Here is a 5,834-nt window from a genome sequence, read left to right as displayed (position 1 = left end):
AACCAAGGTTGCATTCCTCAGTAAGGATACAAAGCAGGGGCCTCAGGCCTCGAGTAACTCAGCTGCTCTAGTTCTGGCTGCTGCCGCCTGCTCCATACGTACCCATGAGAACCTCAGAATGGAGCTCCAAAAGGACAGACAGGACAGTAACCTGAGATCAAGTTTGCAAACCTTTGGAACACAGGCTATGGCCAGTTTCCCTTCCGATGCCTGCTCTTCCTTCTTTCCCGAAGCTTCTGGGGGGAGCCCAGAGGGAGCAGAGGCTGCTGTGGCTCTTCCCCAAGCGGAGCTTACCCAGCGTTCACTGCCGCTCGGCGGACTGAGCTGCAGGGGCACCCGTGGCATCACCATCCTGGATGGAGCCAGAAAGCAGCTGTGCCTTAGTCTACCTGAGGGATATGGGGAAAGTCTCCCAGGGCAGGGAACCACGTGGGGCCCGGCCAGAGGAAGACTGTCAGGGAGGCGAGATGGAGGGCTACAACGAGGGGTGGGATTGGCACGCATGGGTGGGTCCTACGGAAGCAAGAGAGAGCCTAGATAAACCTGTTCTGTTCCTCTTTGCTCTGACTAGCTGTTGAAGACCTTTCCCAGCTCCGTTCCTGGGAATATGGTAGGCTAGGCTATTTGCACCGCCTCACGCATGGGGGCAGGGAATGGTTAGCAGCAGTGACTTTTAAAAGGCAGAAAGTTAGAAATTTTGACTTTTTTTATAGTTCAGACATTTTGTGTCGTGTAAGAAATCTGTGCCAAATACAAAGATAATAAGATTTTGTCCCATTTTTTTTCTAGTTTTATATTTTTAGTTTTTACATTTAGGCCTAGGATCCACCATGAATTAACCTGATAGATGGTATGAGAAGGGTGGGAGATTTTTAAATATATCCAATTGTCCCAAGACAATTTTTTGAAAAACATTATCCTTCCCACACTGAAGTCCCTTTCCACCTTTGTCAAAAACCAAGTGACTATACATATGTAGCTCTATTTCTGGACTCTATACAGTTCCACGGATCTATTCCATGGATCTGTGTCTATCTTTACACTAATACAATACTATCCTGATTACTGCAGCTTTTTAATAGTCTCGAAGTTATGCAGTGTAGCCCCCTCAAATTTGTTCTTATTGACATCTTAAGAACATTGAGTTTCCAATTCATGAACATTGTATTATACATATCCCTTTTAGGTCTTCATTAGTTTCTCTCAGCAATTTTTTTTTTTTTTTTTTTTTTTTTTTTACTATACAGGTCTTTCACATCTTTTGTCAAATTTACTAAGATGTTGATAACTTTGGACATTATCCATTGCATTGTTTTTTAATTTCAACTTCTGATTGTGCAAGGCAGGTGTATAGAAATACAATCGGTTTTCATATATTAATCTTGTACCCTGCATCCATGCTAAACTCACTTTTTAATCCTTTTGTAGACACTGTGAGATTTTCTACAAGTCATCTCTGAATATAATTTTAATCCTTTCTTTCTCGTACCTTTTTTCTTTACTGCCCTCTTGCACTGGCTAGAACCTCCAGTAAAATGTTCAGAAGTAATGACAGTGGGCATCCTTGCATTGGACCTGTTAGTAGGAGGAATACATCCATTCACCATGCTTGCTGAAGATTTTTTGGTAGAAGGGCTTTTTCAAACTGGGGAAATTCCCTTAAAATTCTTACTTGCTTAAAGCTTTTATCATGAATCAGTGTTAAACTGTCCAGCTCACTTTCTGTATCTATCAATTTAATCACATGATTTTCCCCCTGTATTAATATGGTGAATTACATTGACTTTCAAATGTTAAACCTACTTTGCAATGCTGGGATAAACCCTATTTGGTTAAGATATATTATGCTCTTTATATGAGTCATTTGTTGGATTTCATTTGCTAAAGCTCAAAGAACCTTGATGTTCATGGCAGGTAATCTTCTAGCTTTCCTTTTTTGCAACGTCTTTTGTCTGGTTTGGGGATCAGAGCAATGTTGGCCACATAGATGGAGCAGGAAAATATTTTTTCCTCTGATTTCTTGGGAGAGGTTGTGTAGAATTGGTGTTATTTCTTCCTTGAACATTTAACGCTAAAATGATCTAAGCCTAGAGGGTTCTTTGTGAAATTTTATTTATTTTAAAAATTTATTTGTCTGCATTGTGTCTTTGTTGCTGTGCGCGGGCTTTCTCTAGTTGTGGCGAGCGGGGGCTACTCTTCGTTGCGGTGCGAGGGCTCCTCATTGTGGTGGCGTCTCTTGTTGCAGAGCACGGGCTCTAGGCGCACGGGCTTCAGTAGTTGTGGTGCACGGGCTCAGTAGTTGTGGCGCACAGGCTTAGTTGCTCCGCGGCATGTGGGATCTTCCCGGACTGGGGATCGAACCCATGTCCCCTGAGTTGGCAGGTGGATTCTTAACCACTGTACCACCAGAGAAGACCCTTTTTGTGAGATTTTAAACTACAAATTAAACTTCTGTCATACATAGGGCTGTTTAGATTTTATATTTTTTCTTGAGTGAACTGAGATAATTTTTATCTTCCAAGGAATTTGTGTCCATGTCATTTAAATTGTCAAATTACCATAAGTTGTTCATAATATTCTCTTTTAGTATCTGTAGAATCTGTGGTGGTGTTTCCTCTCATTCCTGACATAGGTCATTTGTTTACTTTTTCTCCTTATTAGCCTCAACAGAGGTTTACATTTTTTTTTTTTTTTTGAGCTTCTTAAAGAACCAGCTTTGGGTTTAATAAAATTTTCTCTATCATTTTTCTCTTTCCAATGTCACTGACTTCTGCTCTACCTTTGTTATTTCCCTTATTCTGCTTATATTTTTGTTTGTTCTTCTTTTTCTAGTTTACTAAAGTGGAAGCTAGCGTCATTGATTTGACACTGTTTTTCTAACATAGGCATTTTAGTGCTATAAATTTCCCTCTAAGTACTGCTTTAGTTGCATCACAAGATACAAGGTCAATACATCAAAGTATAGAAACTGCATTTCTACACACTAGCAATGAACAAGTAGAAACCAAAATTAGAAGGACAATACCATTTATAACAGCTCCAAGAAAATAAATACTTAGCTTTAAATCTAACAAATCTTATACAGGATCTGCATGCTGAAACTGCAAAATGCTGATAAAAGAAACCAAAGATGTAAATAAATGAAGAGATATATCATGTTCATGGATTAGTAGACTCACTAGCATAAACATGTGAATTCTCCCCAAACTTATAATATATAGATTTAATGTAATTTCAATCAAAATCCCAGCAGTGTTTTTGTATAGATAAGCTGATTCTAAAATTTATACAGAAAAGCAAAATTGATAGAAAAGCCAAAATAATTTTGCAAAGAATAAAGATGGAGAAATCACACTACCAGATTTTTAAGACTTATAAAAGCTACAGTAATCTTGACCATGTGGTATGGGTAAAAGGACAGACCCATAGATCAACAAAAGAGAATACAAAGTCTGGAAATAGACCCATACAAATATGGCTGATTGACTCTTGACAAAGATACAAAAGAAATTCAGTGAAAAAGAATAGTCTTTTAAACAAATGGTTCTAGAACAACTGGACATCCATCTATCTATATGCTCCCCAAACAAAAAACATAAACCTCACATTAAAAAAAAATTAACTCAAAACAGATCATAAGCCTAAATGTAATATATAAATCTACAAACTATTTAGAAGAAAATATAGGAGAAAATCTTTTGAGAACTGGGGCTAGACAAAGATTTCTTAGACATGAAGCCAAAAAAGCACAACCCATAAAAAGGAAAAAAAAGCTGATAAACTGGATTTCATCAAAATTAAAATTTGTGCTCTATGAAAAATACTGTTAAGTGAATGAAAAGACAAGTTGCAGACTAGGAGAAAATACTGCAAAGCACGTATCTGACATCACATTTGTACCCATAATACGTAGAGATTCTAAACACAACAGTAAGAAAACTAACAACTCAATTTAAAAATGAACAAATGAGGGAATTCCCTGGTGGCCCAGTGGTTAAGACTCTGTGCTTCCACTGCAGGGGGGCATGGGTTTGATACCTGGTCCCCTGGTTGAGGAACTAAAATCTCACATGCCACGTGGCATGGCAAAAAAAAAAAAAAAAAAAAAAAACCCACAAGGCACATGAAGAAAGAAATCGTGGCCCAGTAAAAAAGGAACCAAAAAACAAAAAGAACAAATGAGTTGAACACTTTGCCAAAGAAGATACACAGATGGCAAGTAAGCACGTGAGCAGATGTTCACCATCACCAGCTATTATGGAAATGCAAATTAAAACCACAATGAGAATTCACTACGCGTCTATTAGAATGGCTAAAATAAGAAGCACTGACAATATCAAGTACTAGTGAAGATGCAGTGCAACCTGTAACTACCTTTTTGCTGAATAACAATTTTTTTCTCAAACACACTATGTAAATATGCTTTTATAAGAGGTAATATTTTGACATTGTGGTTTCAGGCAAAGACACATTCACCAGTTGACTCAACACAACAGTTTCTCATCAGAGAACACATGGAATTTAAATTTAAATTCGCACCGTATTTGAATGAACTGTAAAATGTTTTTCTTTGCGTGGTGGAATCTTCTAGATTTCATTCTGTTGTGTGCATTCACTCTTTACTCATTTTAAAAAGCTCTCTTATATTCAGCCTTGATTTTTGTCCTAAAGCAGGGTCAGCAAACATCTTCTGTAAAGGTTCATAGTAAATATTCTCAGCTTTGCGAACCATAAGTCCTCTGTTGTAACTACTTAACTCTGCCCTCAGCGGAGTAGCCGGAGACAACAGGCATTCATTTCTACTGGGCGGGTTCCAATGAAACTTTACAAAAATGGACTGCAACTTGATTTGGCCCATAGGCCGAAATTCACCAACCCCCATTCCAGGGGCTGGAGTAGGAGATGATGATGTGGCACGTTTAGAACATGGTTGGCAGCGATGGGGCAGGGCCAGCTTCCATGGACACTAAGCATTTAATTAGCAGCTGCCTGGATTTGTTGGAGAAACATCTCAACTACTTGCACGTACTGGTCCCGAGGTAGTTTCAAGAGACGGCCCCTTCCTAACCCAGATCTCCTGCTTCAGCAGCATGTCCACGTTCTCAAGTCCTTTCACCATCCGTGCAGCAAGGGTGGGTGGAGCCTGAGGCGTGGAGGGGCTGAGGGCCTCTCTTAAGCGGCAGAGCTGTGTCAAGAGCCCAATTCCCCTGACCTCAACTCCAGGTCTTACCCACTGAATGAGCCCCCCTCGACAGGCAGGGCGCTCCCCAGAAAAACAGGAAGTAGCGTCACCTGCCCCAACATGAAAGTAACTGAAGTGTTTCTCAGGGTGGTCCAGGGTGGCATCAGAATCACCCACTCCGTCGGCATCTCTGGGGGTGGGACCCAGGTGGCCTTGACGCACATCCCAGGAGAAAAAGCAGGTCCTATTCCTCCAGCCCATCCAGCGGCCCGAGATGGGGCCAGGGTCCGGGGCTTTCTGCAGAGAAGCGCAGTCTTCATGATACTCACAGCAGGCATGAAGGAACAGACTTTATTAATCTAGCTCTCAAACACTAGAGGCTAAAATTCAGTTGAACTCTAACAATCTATTTACAGAGTGCTGTCAGCAGACCAGGCAAGGCTGGCCCTGGGTCTTCCCCGAACACCCAACAAGCTTGGCCTCCCAACAGGCCCGAGCCGCCTTCCCCCCGTAGCCCACAGAGGACGTCTATATACACTTGACCGAACCCTCAGCGACAGGATACGAGGCAGGACGGCACCAGACCAACAGAGACACAGACATACAGACACAGATGAAGGCTGAGGCTGCCCAGCAGGCCCGAGGGCCTGGC

Source organism: Leucopleurus acutus (genome assembly GCF_964270905.1).
Source record: "Leucopleurus acutus genome assembly, chromosome: 8".
Lineage (NCBI taxonomy): Eukaryota > Metazoa > Chordata > Mammalia > Artiodactyla > Delphinidae > Leucopleurus > Leucopleurus acutus.
Note: the sequence above shows the minus strand (reverse complement) of the source record.